The following is a 21,215-nucleotide window of genomic DNA, read 5'->3' as shown; positions in this document are numbered from 1 at the left end:
AGGGGGAAATGGGTCTGAGTGGGTTGCTCTTCGGAGGGTCGCTGTGGACTGGTTGGGCTGAAGGGCTTGTTTTCACACTGTAGGGAATATGTATATATCTAAGCCAGTTGCCACTCACAGTGAGATTCTCATCTTGCTGTTCAAAACTTGATTGTAGTATGTCTCTTTATTATTCTTGATGTTTAGAATCTGCCAGTCTCGCCATATTTTCTCAAATTGCTCACCATTGCACACGTCATTCAGGAGCTGGAAAGACTCCACCCATCTTTCCCTCCATTCCGATCTGACAGATCACCTTTGCCTTTACATCATATCCACGTTCTCAGGCTTGTCAATTTTTGCTTACAAGTAGCTGGCTGATTGAACAGCAAATGCAGGTAATGGTTTGTAGGGTGATAATCATCTAATTAGTCAGATTCTCACTTCCTGAGACAAAATATTTTTGATTGCAGTCTCACTCCCGAGGTCTGAGCAAATAAACTTGGTTGACATTTCAGTCTTGAGGTTGTGTTGCAATGGCAGAGATAAGGCCTTGAGAATGAGATGTTTATCTAAAGTCCCATTTACAAGGCACAATGCTTTTCAAAACAAAGCAGTGTAGTTTCCCCAAACCCAGTGCCCAAATATTTATCCCTAAATCATCAGTGATGTGTGCATAGGGAGAAGATGGTTCAAATTCAAGTGAATGATTTTCTTGTAGCCTATAAAATTGAATTAGAACTTCGTTCCATAATACCTCAATGCCCAATGAACTGTGATGTGAGGTATTTTTAACTAGGCTTACAATTTTTTCCTCGCTTATCTGCAGGTTTTAACAACTCGATATTGAGACTTGAATCAGCTTAGCAGCTTCCTCCATCTACTCCAGCTGTCACATGATACTCTAATATTTCAAAGAAAATTTCATTATCAGAGATAATGACAGAGCTGGAAAGGGCACCATAACCATAAATTACTTTGCAAACTAAATTACTTCGAAGTATAAAATTACGTTATCATATTGCTGGACTTTGTAGTAGGGAGGGCTCCACTGAGATCAGATACAGACTGTCAAAATGCCCTGCCTTTCTGGTTGTCTGCTCGTTGTGTTTTTTTCAATACATTGCACAAAACTGCACAGCAGGAATTGGCATGAACTTGGAAGCCTGTGGGTTTAAAAATGGGGAAAGAAAAATCATAGTAGGTCATTGTTGAATCAATGTAATTATGATCATGAAATGTGGTCATGTGTCTCTACTTTCAATACGATGGACAACCTAACATTTTGACAACAGTTATACAGCTTCAAAATGTTGAACATATGTGTCACAACTTGAGGGTGAACCATCTGTATATCCAGTATAAAGATTAATCTTTTATTTCGGTTTTCAGATATTACTCTATGTTTTGAATAATTTCCTTTGCTTTTCCAGATTGTCATCGTGATTTAAAGCTGCTGGAAACATAACATTGTCCTCATTTGAGTTAATTTTGTGCCAAGTAACAGAGGCATATTTAGGTGTCAAGATTTGTTTAAACGGTATTGATTCGATAGCACTTGATGTGAATACGTTCTTGCTTTCTGATCCTTCCAGTGATACACTACTGCTGACCTTTCACTTGGCATTGTAAAACAGTGAGCCCATCATGTACATGTGGAGAAAGTGAGGTCTGCAGATGCTGGAGATCAGAGCTGAAAATGTGTTGCTGGAAAAGCGCAGCAGGTCAGGCAGCATCCAAGGAACAGGAAATTCGACGTTTCGGGCATTCCTGAAGAAGGGCTTATGCCCGAAACGTCGAATTTCCTGTTCCTTGGATGCTGCCTGACCTGATGCGCTTTTCCAGCAACACATTTTCTGCCCATCATGTACATGTCCCAAACTGTGGGACAGGAACATTTTTTAGACTGGGACAAGTACTCATGCTGATAACAGAATTGCAAAGCTACTCACCCTGCAAACCAACTCAAAAGCACCATGCTGCTCTTTAGCGAAGTATTAATACAATTGATTTTGGTGGTGTCCACAGGGACGAATGCCAACTGGGAGCTCATGAGAACTCCCTGTTCTTCTTTCAGTGGTTCTGTGGGATCTTTATGACTGCATCAACAGACATGGGGGGGATCTTGGTTTAGGATAGCATGTTCAACATTCAAAAATGTTGCATTGGCCACCATTTATACACCCACGTCTGTTAAACACTTTAGATTCAAGCTTCAGACTCAAAGGTGAGAGTTTTATCTTTAGTTCTTGCATGGGCTATTGGTGGGGTTCCTGGCTAAGCAAGTCCTTGTTCTCCTTCTCTAATTGCTCTTGAAAAGGTGGTGGTCAGGGGTCTCTTGAACAGCTACAGTCCATATCTATCAACAGTACTGCTAGGATGCTCAAAGAACAAAGAACAAGGAAAATTTACAGCCCAGGAACAGGCCCTTCGGCCCTCCAAGCCTGAGCCGATCCAAATGTACTGTCTAAACCTGTCGGTCAATTCATAAGCATCTGTATCCCTCTGCTCCCCACCTACTCATGCATTTGTCCAGATGCATCTTAAATGAATCTGCCATGCCTGCCTCTACCACCTCTGCTGGCAACACGTTCCAGATGCCCAGCACCCTCTGTGTAAAGTACTTACCGTGAGTTTCCCCTTTAAACTTTCACCTCTCACCTTGAAAGCATGACCTTTTGTTACTGAATCCTTCATTCTGGAAAAAAACTTCTGTCTGTAGTCATGGCTGAGTGGTTAAGGCGATGGATTAGAAATCCATTGGGGTTTCTGCACGTAGGTTCGAATCCTGCTGATATACGTTAAGAATTTCCTCCGCTATCCACCCTGTCCATACCCTTCATGATTTTGTAAACCTTAATCAGGTCCCCCCTCAATTTCCTTTCTCTAATGAAAATAAACCTAACCTAGTCAACCTCTCTTCATAGCTAGCACCTTCCATACCAGGCAACATCCTCGTAAACCTTCTCTGCACCCTCTCCAAAGCATCCACATCCTTTGGTAATGTGGCGACCAGAACTGTACACAGTATTCTAAACGCGGCCGAACCAATGTCTTGTACAATTTTAACATGACTTGCCAGCTCTTATACTCAATACCCCGTCCAATGAAGGCAAGCATACTATATGCCTTCTTGACCACCCTATCCACCTATGCAGCAACCTTCAGGGTACAATGGACCTGCACTCCCAGATCTCTCTGCCCATCAACTTTTCCCAAGGCTCTTCGGTTCATTGTATAATTCGCTCTGGAATTAGACTTGCCTAAATGCATTACCCCACATTTGTCTGGATTGAAATCCATCTACCACTTTTCTGTCCAACTCTCCAGTTTATCCATGTCCTCCTGTATTCTCTGACAGTCCCTTATGCTTTCTGTTACTCCACCAATCTTCATGTCATCTGCAAACTTGCTGATCATACCAACAGTGCCCTCTTCCAGATCATTTATGTATATCACAAATAACAGTGGCCCCAGCACTGACCCCTGTGGAATACCACTGGTCACCTTACTCCATTTCGAGAAATACCCTTCAACTACTACTCTCTGTCTCCTGTTGCTCAACCAGTTCTTTATCCACCTAGCTAGAACACCCTGCACACCATGTGACTTCATTTTCTCCATTAGTCTACCATGGGGAACCTTATCAACCACCTTATTAAAATCCGTGTATATGACATCAACAGCTCTTCCTTCATCTATCAACTTGGTCACTTCCTCAAAGAACTCTATTAAGTTGTTAAGGCACAATCTCCCCTGCACATAACCATGTTACCTATCACTGATAGGCCCAATCTTGACTAAATATAAATAAATTCTATCTGTCAGTACCTTCTCCAGCAACTTTCCCAGCACTGACGTCAGGCTCACCAGTCTGTAGTTACCCAGAATATCCCTACTACCCTTCTTGTACGGGGGGAGGACAACATGAGCAACCCTCCAGTCCTCCGGCACCTCAACTGTATTTAAGGATGCCACAAAGATATCTATTAGGGCCCCAGCTATTTCCTCTCTCGCCTCCCTCAGCAACCTGGGATAGATCCCATCTGGTCCTGGGGATTTGTCCACCTTAATAACCTCTAGCCTACCCAACACATCTTCCCTACTTATGTCAATGTGATCCAGACTAATCAAACTTCTATCTCTAATCTCAATATTCATCGTGTTCCTCTCCTCAGTGAACACTGATGCAAAGTAATCATTCAGAATCTCACCCGTTCTCTCAGGTTCGACACATAGCCTTCCTTCATTATTCTTTAGTGGACCAATCCTTTCTCTAGTTACCGGCTTGCGTCTTATATAAGAATAAAATGCTTTGGGATTCTCCTTAATTATGCTCCCTAAAGCTATTTCATGACCCCTTTTAGCCCGCTTGATTCCTCGTTTAAGACTTGTCCGACTCTTCCGATATTCTTCCAGGGCCCGTTCTGTTCTTAGCTGCCTAGACCTTGTGTATGCTTCCCTTTTCCTCTTGGCTAGTTGTACAATTTCTCCTGTCATCCACGTTTCACAAATCTTGCCCTTCCTATCCTTAGCCTTCAACGGGACATGCCTATCCTGCACTATGTTAAACCTATCTTTAAAAGCCTCTCACATCTCAAATGTGGACTTCGTTTCAAATAGCTGGGTCTAATCCACATTTAGGCTCCTGCCTAATTTTGATATAATTGGCCTTGGCCCAGTTTAGTACTTTTTCCTTAGGACCACACACTTTTTTTTATCTACGAGTATTCCAAAACTTACAGAATTGTGGTCACTGTTCCCAAAGAAACCCCTCACCGCAACTTCTGCCACCTGTTCTGGCTCATTCCTCAGTACTAGGTCCAATATGGCCCCTTCTCTTATCAGACATACTGCTCTAGAAAACTCTCCTGGGCGTTTCTTACAAATCCTACCCCGTCCAGACTTCTGACGTTATGTGTATCCCAGTCAATGTTGGGAAAATTAAAATCTCCCATCACTACTACCCTATTGCCTCTACATCCTTCCATAATCTGTTTACTTATTTGTTCTTCTACCTCACGCTCACCGTTGGGAGGCCTGTAATACAACCCCAACATTGTTGGGGTGGGCGAGATATTACACCTGTAATATCTCGGGTTTAGCCACAGCCCAAATATAAATTAAACTCTTACCTTCCCGGCAGCCCTCTCTTCCCTCCACCTTCTTTCCTTGCTGCTCTGTCAAAATGGAGCTCATGCCAGGATTTTCATTTGTAACAGTAAGGGAACAGTGATCTAGCCCTCAGTTAGGACCAGGTGTAGCTTTGAGGTGCATGATGATCCCATACATCTGCTGCCCATGTCCTTTGAGATGTTGGAGGTCATGGTTTTGGAATGTGCTGGATAAGAATCTTTTATTGACAGCTTTATATGATTCAGGTTGCTGCCCTTGCCCTTCAGTGGTGGGAGGACTAAATGCTGAAGGAGGTGAAGATTGTCCTGATCAAGTGAGCTGCTTTGTCTGAATGGTGTTAAAACATTGTTGGAGCAGAAATCATTACTACAGATTCCATCACAGTCCTTACTTGTAGATGTTGGACAGGTATTGGCGAGTCGGGTGATGCAGAGTTCCAAGCCTCTGACCTGTTTATGTTGCTAGTCCGGTTCAGTTTCTGGTTAATGGTAACCCCAGGATGTTGATAGTGTGGGATACAGCTGTATTATAGTGTAGTTTTGGTGTTTATCAGTTGGCACAGACATGGTGGACTGAAGGCTGAAATCAACTAGGTAAAAACAACTACTGCAGATGCTGGAAACCAGAGTCTAGTTTAGAGTGGTGCTGGAAAAGCACAGCAGGTCAGGCAGCATCTGAGAAGCAGGAAAAATCGACATTTCGGGCAAAAGCCCTTCATCAAGAATAGTTGAAAGGCTTTTGCCCGAAACGTCGATTTATTCCTGCTCCTCGGACGGTGGGCTGAAGGGCCTGTTTCTATGCCATATGACTCTAATGCAATTGAATACTAAAGAGATTATTCGAATTCCCTTTGGTGACGACCATTGCCTCGCCCTGGCACACTGTTACTTGCCACTTAATAGTTGAAGTCAGAATGTTGTCCAAGTCTTGCTGCATATGAACATAGACTACTTTATTATCACATTCCTGATGAAGAGCTTATGCTCGAAACATTGAATATCCTGCTCCTTAGATGCTGCCTGACCTGCTGTGCTTTTCCAACACCACACTTTTTGACACTGATCTCCAGCCCTCACTTTCTCCTAGTTGATTATAACCTTATAGTGAAGCCTCTTCCAAGGATGTCTCCCTTGAAGTTCTCCTCCTCTGTCTACAAGAATCTTAGTGAGTCTCTCTCACTGCAACCCCCAGGTCATCACCTCTGCTCTGAAGCTCTCCAGCCATTCCTGAAGCAGACCTGCTACCACAGCCACATCCCCTTCGTCAGTGCCTGCCTACAAAACCGACTGATCCTGGATGGGCTCCAGACTACATTCAGATCATCACAATTTGGACCTAATCAAGACAACCACTACCTGCAGCAAATCCAAAGCCTCCAGAAATGGTTCTCCATCCGGATCCTCCAGCCATGCACTGCCACCTACACTCCCTGCAGTCAGCCCATCCCCAGCTCACGGGCACACTCCGGGCCAGACCTGCAAAGGACCTCTGCTATTCTTCATCCTGAGAGGCATCCACACACTCAGCAAATGCTTTTTATCCACCATAACGGCTATCAAGGAACATAGTTACACCAAACTTTCATGTATTTATCTCCAAACTCAGGATTCCTCGATCATCACAGAACCTTCTCCCAGCCTCCAGAACTGCTCAGTTACCGTTAGCCACATGGCCGCTTCAGCCACCGCTACCGTGGCAAACAATGACGTCACTTCCGCCCCCCTGCTCCATAGACTGCAGCCACTGTTGACTATACAGCCTCAGCAATCACTGCCAAGACAACCACCTCTGCGACTGCTGCAAAGACCACCGCTGCTGAAACTACCGTGAGGACTATCCAGCATGTCACTTCCATCCCTGTAGTTGCTGCCTCCTCAGCACCTTCTGCCTCCCCACCAACATTACTCGCTGGAACCCCGCTGAAGACATCGTGGACATCACATGGAACATCACTTCTGCCCCAGCGGGATGCCACCGAATGCGCTGCTTCACCCCCCCCCCCCAACCCCCATTGTTTGTATCACCTCCATTGGTGACATCACCCAACCATATCATAACCACACCCACTCCAGCAACAGTCTCTGTCCCTACTCCCAACCCCAGCCCTACACCACGTCCTAACTCTCAGCCCTTCTGTGTTTTTACCATCCCCACAGACCTCCCCCCTCACTGGGGATGAACGATCAGTCCTCAGTAAAGGCCTCGCCTTCATCCCACTATGATCCTAGATTAATGAATTCAACAAGCGTTGCAACATCAAACCCATTCCTGATGAAGATTATGCTCGAAACACTGACTCTCCTACTCCTCAGAGGCTACCTGACTGGCTACTTTTCCAGCACCATATCTTTTGACTCTGTTTTATTATTTGAGGAGCTACAAGTGGCGCTGAACATTGTGCAGTAATGAGCAAGCATTTCTACTTCTGACCTTTCATGGAAGGAAGTATGCTGTTCAAGCATCTGAACATTGTTGGGCCTTGTACATGATCCTGAAAAACTCCTGTGGCATTTTCCTTGTACTGAGATAATTGGCCTTCAGTAATGACAGTCGTCTTCCTTTATGCTTGGTGTGACACCAGTTAATTAAGTGTTTTTCCCCTGATTCTCATTAACTTCAGTTTTGCTAGGAATAACAACATTTAAAAGGCATCTGAATGGGGACATACGAAGAGTTTAGAGGGATATGGACCAAATGCTGGCAAATGGAACTAGAATAATTTAGGAAAGCTAGTCAACATGGCAGAGATGTACAGGTCCAACTCGATAATTCTATGATTTTTTTTGCTGCTATGTTCTGCCTTTAGCAACAAGGCATCATTTGACAATCACTCACACTACCCCTGTTGAACTCAGCCCTTTTGTCCATGATTAGACCAAGGTGGTGATGAAGTCAGGTGCTGAATTATCCAAACTGAGCACCAGGCAAATTGTTATTGTATAGTTCTGCTTAAACATATTGTCAACAAAACTTTCCAACATGTTGTGATTGCAAGGATGCTTTAGGGGTGATAGTTTACTGGATTGGACTTGTACAGCTCTTTAAGGAAGGACATTCCTGGAAAACTTTCCACATTGCTGGATAGCTACCAGCATGACACCTTTATTGGAATAGCTTGACTAGGGGTGCAGCAATTTCTGGACCACAAGTCTTCAGTACTATTGCTGGAATGTCATCAGTATTTACTGCCGTCAACCATTTCTGATTCCGTGTGGAGTGAATCGAATTGGCTACAGTGATCATCAGGACCTCAGAGGAGACTGAGATGGATCGTTCTCCTCAGTATTTCTGGCTGACAACGGTTGTACATGCTTCAGTCTTATCCTCAGCATTGATGTGCTGGGATCCCCATAATTCAGGACAGGGTTATTTGTGGATCTTATCCCTCCTGTTAAGAGTTTAATCATCCATCGCCATTCACAACTGGATTCAGCAGGATTACAGAGCTTAGGTCTGATGTCTTGCTGTTACTTATCTCTGTCTATTACAAGCTGCTCTTGTTGCTTGGCATGCAAGCAGTCGTTTCATCAGGCTGACACCTCCTGTTTAGGTTTGTTTGGTGCTGTTCCTGGCAATTCCTTCTGATGATTGTGCCAAATTGACATTTGGGTTTTAGTTGTACAAAATGTCGAACTTTACCCATCCAAATATTAAAAGTTGGATTTCTTTCACCTACAGAGAGTGTTAATTCAGAAAGTATGTGGAGAAATGTTTCCAAACTTTGGTTGCTAATCCTGTCTATTGTTTGGGTTTTGCTTCTAAGCAATATTTGACTTAGAGCTGTCTGATATTAATTCTGATTGTAACCTTTATAAGGCAACCGAAGGTTGTTCATTCTTTGAAGATAAATAGGTTAGTATTTTAATTATTTTGACACCATGTCAACTTGAGCACAGCACAACAGATTGCAATTAACAATTGACAATTGGAAACAACCTACAGGAGTGATGGTGCCTCTCTTTACCTGCAATGTGATCCAGAATTGGATGCCAAATACTGTTCAGTCCTTGCTTTGAGACTTGCATGCACCCACACATATTTTCTGTTGATTCAATAGTAATTTTCAAAGGAGATTTGGGTGAACAGCTGAATGGGAAATATTTTCCTGGCAGTAGGGAACATGCAGGAGTTAGGAACTAATCAGTAACTTTTTTTCAAAGACATGACACGGACAAGGATTGGATGACCACCTCTGACCTGTGAGATATCGTGTAGATACAGCTGAGCCTTTTGGAAGTATATTTCATGAGATTTTTGGAATACTGTAAAAATACTTTATTCTCCCGATCACACTTCTCTAAGGATGCAGCGGTGGTGGAAGAAGATGCCTGCATAACCCTACACTGAAATCTTCTGTGGCACAAAGCCTTCATTCCTCCATTCATCCTGCATCTGAATTTTGCCACATGAGAAAGAGATTACTGCCTCAGTCTGTTCATGGAAGTTTTGAAATCGTTAACCTAGAAATGTCTTAAGTTCCTTCTTGGTGTAAAATATTGACACCGATATCCTCCCCTTTTTTGCACACAAAATTATCAAAATTAATTTTTCTACTCTCGCATTATCCTCCCAAGACTACAGTACAGTTTGCACCACATAAATATATGAACTATCATCGATAGATGTGATCGATGGTTCAAGTTCACTTATGTCTTGCAAAGCTCGCTTATGTAAATAAAAATCAATGTATTCTCTGGGCTGTGCGGGTTACAAAAACAGGGAAAAAGCCAATAGATTTTGAGATGATATGTAATAAAATTCTATTTCTACTGATGAGTAAAAGCAGTCATAGACCCAGAGGTAACAGTGAAGGAAGTAGAAGATTTTGGCTATTTAACTATAAGTATCTATTTAATCATTATTTAGTTTGGCATTTAAAAGATGAGAATTTAAGCAGACACAGAGGAAGGGGGTGATAATTAAGAGTCTATAGTTATAGTTGAAGGGTTAATACTGGGTATAAGGGAGTAAGGCCAAATTACCCCCACCTGGACTGCAGGTTTGGCAGACTTATTTCAACATTGATATAAAATATGATATAAAACTTCTCCAATTCAAAACCAAACATTGGGTTTCATCCAAGTCCACACTGTGTCACAATTGGTGCCAGTTTAATTAATATGTGATCATCAGGATAGTATAAATGGCCCGCGCAAGTGACACTCTCTTAATTGAATCTGATGTGAATTTGGCACAGGATGGTACAGCATCATGGTTCAATGTAGTGAGAGGAGTTGGGGGGGGGGGGGAGGTGGGGGTGCGGTAGCAAGGGTAGGCATGATTTGACTTCTAGATTTAGAAACTTAATCTAACTCTGTTCATCCATTTCTTTTAAAAACATGCAAGGATTCTATGGTTTTGGATGTATTGTGAAATTTTCCAGTTGTCTGATTCCACAAAAGAATGTGTATGAAATTGACACCACAACTCTGAGGAAGTGGATAGCATGTCTTTCAGAGAAAAGAATTATGCTTCAGACTCATTTACAGCTCTTTATGGCCACTGTATGTGTGTATTGACAGCCACATAACATCAATAAGCATTTATATTTGCTTAAGTGATTATTCAACCTGTCAATGGTTGTGCCACTGGGAATTAAACCTTTCTTTGACCTTGACCTAATCTAGTTCACCCTCATCCACTTTATGTTCAGCTTGAATGTTTTTTTAAGTAGGAAGCTACTTGAGCCTTCTAAGCATCATTCTGTGAATGTTCAGGAATGACAATATAGTGCACATCAAAACTGGTTTACTGTATATCAACAAAGAAAGTCTATTGCACAGAGATACAGCACTGTAACGTATTGATTTTATACATTATAATACTGTGTTAGTCATAAGTTGTTAACTTGTCAACCACAGAAGTTGATCTTTGATTTAGGAAATGTATTTTTCACAGTGTTTGTCTTCTTCAGGAACCTTTGTAGTCAAGTCTAGTTTATTTAAAACATTGTTCCCAGATTTTATCTTCTGGATACTTTAGTTTAGAACTATTTAAGTCTGTCTTCACAAATTAGATGATTATTTCCCAAAACTTTTCCTACTGTGATCCCATTTCATGGCTTGGAAACTTGTGATTCCACGGTGAGAACTGTGGGACAGTGAGGTGGGAGAGCTGTGATATAGGGAAGGTAGGGCAGGAAAAGCATATATTTAATCTTTAGGCTTTCTTTAAGAACCTACCTTTTGACTGGCTTTTTTTATTGCAGCCAGAATTACATCTCAAAAGATCTTTACTTAGGGCAGGTCCACCGTTTGAAAAAACAGACCAGGTTTTAACGGGGCTAAGCAGCTGTTAATGCTTGGCAGGGATTCCACACCAATCATTACAGCTCGAGAATGACCAACCCTAAAATCTTGAAAAAAGAAGCTCCTCGTGGAAGCTCTTGAAGGGAGCCAATCTACAAGACGAGTTGGAAACTGTTCAGCCTACGTGAATGCCAGTCCAGAACTAAAACTATCCCAATTTCTGTCATCAAGCTGCAGATGACATGTGTATATGTGCACACTCAAAGGCTGAGCTCCAAACTATTTTTTTTTAACAATTTGGGAACTAACAGGGATTAATAACCCCCATTAATGAAGATCTGAACTCCCCTAGGGACGGTCTCTCTGTTCTGTGATCGGTCAATAAACACTAGTAATCCAGTCTGGTTCTGTAAGATTTCACACTTTGATTATCACAGCCAGGCACAGGTTGTCCAGCAACACAGAGGTTAAACACTTTTGTGTCCCAAGAAGAAACTGCACAAAGACATTTCAAAATCTTTTCATGAAAAGAGGTACAGCCATAATTACAGAGCAAATTCAAACAATTACCTGTCAAATTTAATAAAATGGCTTTATGACAGCAACGTAGCCCAATGATAATTCCTGGGAACCAACTTTCCACATTCAAGCATCTTGCGAAACTATTCTTTGCACCTGCAATTGCAAGGTCAGTTAGGATGGCTGGTAATGTCTTATCTATTCTAGTTATTTTTATGCTATAAGGGAAGTATTGCCTGCTAATCTTTGTTAAAGCACACTATGGTTAATTCAGGAATGCAACTTTAAACAGAATTGTCAATTTGCAGCCTAGAAGCCATTTTGTTATGTTATTTGCATCAAGAAGCCATTTTATTGCTGCCTACGTTAGTAAGAGCGTGTATTAAATGGTTGTTTCTGACTACAACTATTCCAATTTCAGGTGCTTATGAGCAGCTATTGGTTCTCCCAGACTGACCTAACCCATTTCTTTTTAGACCCACTTGCTGTTCTCTTATTGGGCTCCATCTCCTACCAGCTACTCACCCCCCACCCCCCAAAAAAGCTTACGTACCAACTTTTAATTAGCTGCAACCAGTTGTGAAGAAGGGTTACTGGATTTGAAACACTAACTCTGATTTCTGTCTAAAGATGTTGCCTAACCTGCTGAGTTTCTCCGGCAATTTCTGTTTCTGTTTCAGGTTTTCAGCATCTGCGATTCTTAAAGTTTCTTTATCAAGCAGTAGTATGTCTGTTGGCTGATTTGTGGTTAGTGAGGGATTATATGCTGCCTTGAGCTTTCTTTTTGCATCATCAGTCTTTGCCTTTTCAGAACTGGGTATGCAAGGCTTGTTATTGCAGGTGATCATAAAATCATGGGATCCCTACAGTGTGGAATCAGCCAGTTTGGCCAGCAAGCCCACACCGAATACTATGTCACCCAGACTCATTCCCTTACTCCTATTACTGTACATTTCCTCTGACTAATGCACCTAGCCTACACATCCCTGTGCACTATGGGCAACTTACTGTGGCCAATTCACCTAACCTGTGCATCTTTGAACTGTGGGAGGAAACTGGAGCACCTGGAGGAAACCCAGGCGGGCAGAGAATTGGCAAACTCCACACAGACCATTGCCTGAGGCTGGAATTGAACCTGGGTCCCCTGGCGTTGTGAGGAAACAGAGCTAACCATTGAGCCACTGTGTTGTCTATAATGATGCCAACCTTTACACGATCAAGCACACTTTAATGAGAGAAAAAACTACAGACGCCCACTTACTTCAGCAGAGAAGATTAATCATAAATGCCACATTTGCTTGCATTTAGAAGGCCATAGTAGGCATGGCAAGACAAAGCGATTGGTAAAGCTCCCCCACAGCTTCCTTGCTCCCTGTCCATTATCCATCTGGCTGTCATCCAACCATCTCTCTCAATGCGTGCCCATCTTGCAGAGGTTGCCATGATGCCCAGGCACTGAGAGGAAGCCCAGTGGCAGCAGCTGGTTCCCTCCTCCCCCCGCATGCAGGGCTCTGACTCAGCCCAGGAAAAGGGTAAAGGTCAAAGGGGACAGCCTCACTGGTCGCAGACCCTGAGTGCCAGCCTTGTGCACCAGACACTGAGAGCGGCTCTCCCCCTACCCCGTGCAATACATGCATCTGGTGTCTGCAGATAAAGTGGCACTGCTTCCTGATAATCTTGTGGTACATTTCTCACCTTGTCGCTATTACACAAGTTGAAAACAATTGATAAAGTTTGCTCTCTTCATGGCTGTAGAGGTAACAAAACAATTTTCTTCAGTAGTCTGCTAGGGTATCTTCCTTTCATTTCTGCTACTCACCCTGTGATCCTTGACCAGTTGTAGGTTCAGGTGGAGAACACATTTTGGAAGGTGATTAGCCTTTCCACTGCTGTTGCTGCACGAGAATGGGAATCTCTCACCTGGAGGATGCTCCTGTTCATGCAGCATTGCATTCAGGTAACGAGTGCGATCTTGCATAGGTAGCTTTGATGGTATATCTTGAACTCGTTCAGGTCTTGGCAGGCTTTGCTACTAGTGCAACGAGCCTTAATATTCATGGCCTACATTTTGAACCTCCACTGAAAAACTAATATGTATCTTGTGGGATAGAACATAAATGGATCGAAGCCTTTATTCAGATGTACAAAACTCTTGTTAGACCACAGTTGGCAGACTGTGAGCAGTTCTAAGTTTAGAACATTAGGAAGGAGGTGTTGGCCTTTTAGCTATTTCAGTATTAACTTTTTTTTAAGACTGCTAACTTGACTCTAAGGGCAAGATTATGAGAATAGATAACCTAAACTGGGGCTGTGTTCCCTAGAATTTAGAAGGTTATGGGATGATTTCAAAGCTATTAATGAGAACAGAGTTTTTCCCATTTCACCTTATTTCACAAATCTGTAACTTAGGGTAGAGATTCTAGATCTTTCTAGAATCAGATTGGCAAATATTTTTGCACACAAAGGAGTAAATGTTTGGAACTCTCTTCTGAAAGTATGAATTGATGCTGGATTGATTGCTAATCTAAAAATTATATGATAGGCTTTTGTTAATCAAAAATATTGGGGTTATGCAATAGAGGCAGGAATGTTGATTTGGAGTGTAGAGCAACCATTATCTAATTAAATGAGAGAACAGAGTTGAGGGTTCATTCCCATGTTTGCAGTTCAACTCTGCACAACACAAGCTTTGTTCAACTTGAAGAAGTAACAAAGAGAGTTGATGAGGGCAAAGCTGTGGGCGTGACCTATATAGACTTCAGTAAGGCATTCAACAAGGTTCCTCATGGTCGACTGATGAACACGGTTGGATCACATGGAATACAGAGAGAATTAGCCAATTGGATACAGAACTGGCTCGAAGGCAGAAGATGGAGGCTAGTGGTGGATGGTTGCTTTTCAGACTAGAGGCCTCTGACCAGTGGAGTGCCACAAAGATCGGTGCTGCAAATTGACAATTCTGCTTAAAGCTGCTAAAAGCTGCATTCCTGAATTAACCATAGTGTGCCTTAACAAAAATTAGCAGGCAACGCTTCTCTTATAGCATAGAAATAACTAGACTAGATAAGACATTACTAGCCATCCTATCTGACTTTGCAAGTACAGGTGCAAAGAATAGTTTCGCAAGATAGGGATACTTGAATGTGGAAAGTAAAGTTGGTTCCCAGGAAATATCATTGGGCTACGTTGTTGATTTATATCATTTATATAAATGATTTGGATGTGAATATAGGAGGTATGATTAGTAAGTTTGCAGATGTCACCAAAATTGGAGGTGTAGTGGACAATGAAGAAGGTTACCTCAGATTACAATGTGCAGGTTGCAAATAGAATTTAATTTAGATAAATGTGAGGTTCTGCATTTTGAGGAAGCAAATCAGGGCAGGACTTAAACAGTTAATGGTCAGGTCCTGGGGAGTGTTACTGAACAAAGAGACCTTGGAGACCCAGGTTCATCGCACCTTGAAAGTGGAGTCGCAGGTAGACAGGATAGTGAAGAAGGCATTTGGTATGCTTTCCTTCATTGGTCAGAGTATCGAATACAAGAGTTGGGATGTCATGTTGCTGTTGTGCAGGACATTGGTTAGGCCACTGTTGGAATACTGTGTGTATTTCTGGTCTCCCTGCCAAAGGAAGGATGTTGTGAAATGTGAAAGGGTTCAGAAAAGTTTGACAAGGATGTGCTGGGGTTGGAGGGGTTTGAGCTCTAGGGAGAGACTAGGTAGGTTGGGGCTATTTTCCCTGGAGTGTTGGAGGCTGAGGGGTGACCTTATACGGGTTTATGAAATCATGAGAGGCATGGATAGGGTAAATAAGCAAGGTGTTGGGGTGGGAGAAGTCCAGAGCTAGAGGGCATAGCTTCAAGATGAAAGGGGAAAGATTTACAAGGGACCTAAGGGACAGCTTGTTTTAAGCAAAGCATGTTGAATGTATGGAATGAGCTGCCAGAGGAAGTGGTAGAGGCTGGTGCAATTATAACATTTAAAAGGTATCTGGGTGGTGACATGAATAGGAAGAGCTTAAAGGGATATGGGCCAAATGCTGGCAAATGGGACTAGATTTATTTAGGATTACCGCTCAGCATGGCCGAGTAGGAGTGAAGGGTCTGTTTCCGTGCAGTATGTCTCTAGGATTCTAACTGAGGAGTGTTCTCAGATCCAAACCTGTTCTTGTCAAGTTTGTATTCAGTCACCTAGTTATCAATCTTAGGTACTAAAATAGATTAGGTACAAAAATGGAGAAATAAAGAAACAAGTTAAATGGTCTACATTACATTTGTTTATAGAATAAATTAGGAAAATAAAGAAATGAACTTAAAAGATGGAAATTACAGTCTTTCTATAGTCTGCAGTCTCTCCATGCTTGGTGCTTTCCACATATAATCTTGCTCTTCCCTGAGCTGGGCTGACCTCAACAGGGCTCGCAGGCCTTGACTTCCATCTGTGATAGGCCTACTGCATCAGGCCCCAGCCTGCTGGCTGTCCCACTCCACCCTGACTGCCATCTGTGATAGGCCTACTGCATCAGGCCTTGACCTGCTGACCTTTAGCCACCCTGCTGCAGGCCCCCAGCTCGCTGGCTGTCTCACTCTGGCCTGGCCCACTGACTGCTGGCCACCCTGATCCACTTAGGACTGGCTGACCACCCCACTCCATGCCCACATCTGCTGCAATACTTTGTGCCATCATTCCTGCTCTCTCCATAGTGTGAGTTCTTTTTTTAAAAAACTGTAAGATTGAAAAAAAGAGAAAAACGAGAAAAAGAAACGAAAGGGTCGCAGAGGGAAAGGGCGAGATCTGCACTGAGCCTGGATGCTGCCTACTCCGCTGTTGCTATCTTAACAGGCATTAGCAGGCTTTATTGGATGTGACTGTAAAATGATAGTACATAGACTATAACTGTATACAAAGGATAGTAGGAGAGGACAGTAGGGGAGGGGATTGCCTTGTGGTATTATCTCTAAACTGTTAATCCAGAGACTCAGCTAATGTTCTGGGGACCCAGATTCAAATCTTGCCAGAACAGATGTTGGAATTTGAATTCAACAAAAATCTGGAACTAAGAGTCTAATGATGATCACAAAACCAATTTCAATTGTTGGAAAATCCCATCTGGTTCACTAATGCCCTGCAGAGAAGTAAACTGCAATGTTTACCTGGTCCAGCCTACATGTGACTCCAGACGCACACAGATGTAGTTGACTCTTAATTAGGGATTGGTAATTAATGCTAACCTAGCCAGCTGTGCCTACATGCTGTGAATGAATTTTAAAAATTTTGATTTATTACAGATTCTGTACAGGTCGCTCCGCTATAACACATGTTTCGTTAATACGAATTCACTGGAATGCGATTGACGAGTTGGGGGGGGGGGGGGGTGGCGACACTGTTTCTAAAGCTTGAACTTTTAAAGTCTGTGTTGGCAATAACGTGATTACATCGCCAACAGTTTGTGCGCTGTTTCTGAAGCATGGTTTTTCTGTTAATGCGGGGTTGTACAAGAATGCAACTATTGCTTAATATAAGGATGACCTATACTCAGTTCCATATGATTTGGTATCACCATGACATAGTTCCTCATCCAATACTCAGCAGCTAATTTCAAGATAAAAGTACAATTAACTCTTCACTCGACATCTTCCTCTAAGTTTGTTCTTCTCACAAAGTGTTAATCTTATGAATTATTTATGGATTTCAGCCAACTTTTACTTTCCGCTCCAAGTCTCTTTCACCTGAGGCATCAATCTCCGACAGTGCTCTTTGCTCTCCTACATGTCTTTGGAACATATTGACTCGCATAGCTTTTCATTGTAAGGTGAACACATTGAAGTTGGATGGCAGTTTCTAACAGCAACTGGCCCTTAGGCTGCAATGTCTGAAGATTTTTGAAGATGTTTCTAAAAAAAATTGATAAAGGAGACACGATAAGTTTAGTTGACTTAGGTTTTCACAAGGCTATTGGCAAAGTCCTCCCGAGGTGACTGGTTAGAAAATTAAAGCACATGGGATAGAAGGTTGTCGGCTATCTTGGATTAATGATTGGCTAATAGCCAGAAAGCAGAGAGTAGGAATATATATTGGCAGGCTGAGAATAACGGGTATCGCAAGGATCGGTGCTTGTTCCCAGTTGTTCATAATATACATCTATGCTTTTGAGATGGGGACCAAATGTAATATTTCCAGATGATGCAAAGCTAAGTGAGATTGTATTTTGTAAGGAAGATGTAAAGTGGCTCCAGGAGATTTTGGACAGACTCGGAAAATGGGTAAGTATGTGGTGTATGGAATATAATGTGGAAAAATGTAAAGTTATCCATTTTTATGGGGGAAACAGATGTACAGAGTATTTCTTAAATGTTAAGAGGTTGGAAAGTGTAGATGCACAAAGGGACTTAGGTGTCCTTGTCAATATGTCAGTGAAAGCTAAAGTGCAGCAAGCTATTAGAAAGGAAGGCTAATAAAATTTTAGTGTCATTTACGAGAAGATTTGAGTATTGGAATCATGAGTGTTCTTGTTCTTGAAGTGTCAAGTATAAGAGCTTGGTTAGACCACACCTGAAGTACTGTACATGGTTTTAAGTACCCTGTCTTGGGAACGTTGTTATGTAACAAAGGCTCATCAAACTTGTTTCTAGGATGGCAGGATTGTACAAAGAAGAGGCATTGGGAAAACTGGGCCTGTATTCTTTAGAGTTTCGAAGAATAAGAGGTGATCTCATTGAAAGGATTGGGCAGGGTAGAAGGAGTAAGACGTTTTCCCTGGTTGGGGAATCAAAAACCAAGGGCACACTTGTAAAAATAAAGGAGATGACACTCAGGTTCAAATGAGGAGAAATTGTTTCACTCAGGGGATTGTGTGAAACCTTGGAATTCTATAGTGCAGAATGTTGTGTGGCCCTGTCTTTTAGCATGTTTAAGGTTGGGTTTAATACAGTATCCTTGGTTATGGGAGAGTAAAAGGCATTGAAGCGTTTGATCAGCCATGATCATATGGAATGGCGGGGCAGGGTCGATGGGCTGAATAGCCTGCTCTTGAATGGATGTTCCTATTGAATCGGGTAGATGAAAATAAAAAGAAAGAACATTCTGAAATCAATTCTGGACATAAGCAAATGAGGACTTTCCTTGCACTTCTAGTGTAGGAACTTAGCTTTCTTCAGCTAATGGCATCGCCCTCACATTGGCTTTAGTTTGAGGATTTCACCAATTGAATAAGCTCTAGACTAGAATCTGTAGGAAATTCCTGCTTATGTTCTCTTACAGACTTGAGGGGAAATGGGACAATTGTAGAACATTCAGAATACATTAGCTGCTTAGCAGTCTTCAACTCGGCCAAGTGATTGAAATAGCTTGCTGATATGTGTCCTGCTCTCCACCATTTATTTCTGATTCCTCCTGCAAAAGATGGTAATCATTATGTAGTTGATCTCTATGATTAATGAGAGCTTGCTTTTGTGTGATAGTGTTCTGCAAATTTAAACCAAGATTCCTTTTCTCTCAAGGGTTCTTCAAATGTAGGCTCATTACTCAAGTTATAGCAGCATGTTTTTCTCTGTTACTAATTCACATTGATATTCAAGCTCTGAAACGCTGAGAAAAAGAAAGACTTTTGTAATGACTATTTGGGTGTAGCACTGGCCTTCAATTCAGGTGCTCTTTATAGCTAGCCCCTGGTCCTGAGAGTCTGGCACTGCTTATCAGTGCATAGTAAGATCAGGTCTGTGCTCAGATGAATAAATATTAACAGGTTTATAAAAAGAGGATAGTAAGAAAGGACATCGCTGACACTCAATAGTTTCAGTAACGTTTCCATGTGACTTGATGTCATGATGACAATCTTCTTCTGCAGTATTTAGAATGAAGGTTTAGCTTTTTTCATTCACTTGGGAGACATTGGCGTTGCTGGCTGGACCAGCACTTATTGCCTGTCCTCGTTGCCCTTGAGAAGATGGTGGTTAGCAGCTTGCTTGAACTGTTGCAGTCCATGTACTCTCGGTAGATTCACAATGCCATTAGGAACGGAATGACCCAGCAGCAGTGAACGAACGGGGATTTATTTCCAAGTCAGGATGGTGAATGGCTTGGAGGGGAATTTGCAGGTGGTCCCCATGGATGTGCTGCGGTTGCTCTTCTAGTTGACAGTGGTCATAAGTTTGGAAGTTGCTGTCTGAGGATCTTTGATGAATTTGATTAACCCTTTATTCCCCAATATTTGCTCTACAAAATCCACTTCAAAAGCAATTAGCTATAAAGGACTTTGTAATATATTGATTATCTGTTGATGGCATTGGAATATTTACTGATTTACTGCAGAATTCAGCAGACAGCAAAGAGTAGTTTAAAAACAGAACAGCATCTTCCAGTTTAAAAACAGGATGCTTTCACCTGCAAGATTGCAGTGAGTGCAGCCAACTAATTACCCTTGTGAAATTACTTCCAGGTATGCTTTCTGGGGGTGTAATTGACAGGGAAACTAGCTAATCATCAACATATCAGTTAGAAATTATGATGTTACTAAGTGCAAGAAGGATTGAGGATTTAGGGGCATCCGTGTATATGCAAGTTTATCCTCTCTCTCTCCCACTTTCTTTTCTCCTCTCTCTCATTTAAACTGGGAATGAGTTACTAAGTGATTTTCATAAGGTGAAACTTGGAATACATGAATTGGATGATTGATTGAGGTCAATTTCTTCACATTACAATATTCCACCAACAGAATTCTGTTGTATCTCCGTGAGATTTTAGGAAGATTAAAGAAATTGCTAAGTTTGTAGGCATAAGGTATGCTGTAATTTAAAGCACAATGCATTGCACTGTTTTGCCAAATATGAAGCCAGTTTATACGAGCTTCTGTCATTGGGAATTATCTTTTTCCAGTTACATCTGTGTTGAATGTATGACGTAAGAGAACTGAATATGGTGCCTTTCTTAAGGGAGTATTGAGAGTTATGACCTTTGTGGTAAAGTGCACTGATGCTCAAGTCTTCCTACCCTCAGCGTCACCACAAAATTCAGAATCTAATCAAAAGCATATAAAGTCCCCGATTTATTGTTTTGATGGAATCATGTTAACAGAAAACACTGACCTGGTTCCAGTTCTTAACAAGAATTATTGTTTATTACAAATTCGTAACTTCTAATCACCAGTAAACAACTATGAGCTATCAAAATATAGGTCTACTAATTAAACCCTTTTTAAAACCGCTACACACATACAAATGAACAAAATAACTCTGATTTTATTGGTAGAGGGAAATGACAGTTCAATAGCACCAATCTGCAGGGTTCGCAGGGATGATGCTTGGATTTTTTGTTCTATATTCTTTTTTCTTCA

The 21,215-nt window shown here is 41.9% G+C and overlaps 1 protein-coding gene and 1 non-coding gene across 4 annotated transcripts in view; both read left to right on the top strand.

The window, feature by feature from the left end:
• The window catches only part of b4galt2 (UDP-Gal:betaGlcNAc beta 1,4- galactosyltransferase, polypeptide 2), a 465,910-nt gene that overhangs the window by 47,737 nt on the left and 396,958 nt on the right, over positions 1-21,215 (top strand). The gene's annotated exons all lie outside the window — the stretch shown is intronic.
• trnas-aga (transfer RNA serine (anticodon AGA)) lies at positions 2,698-2,780 on the top strand. The gene has a single exon. It is a non-coding gene; the product is annotated as a tRNA-Ser (tRNA).

Source organism: Hemiscyllium ocellatum, chromosome 9 (assembly GCF_020745735.1).
Source record: "Hemiscyllium ocellatum isolate sHemOce1 chromosome 9, sHemOce1.pat.X.cur, whole genome shotgun sequence".
NCBI classification, from domain to species: domain Eukaryota; kingdom Metazoa; phylum Chordata; class Chondrichthyes; order Orectolobiformes; family Hemiscylliidae; genus Hemiscyllium; species Hemiscyllium ocellatum.
The sequence above is the reverse complement of the archived record's forward strand: the minus strand, read 5'-3'. Positions and strand labels throughout refer to the sequence as shown.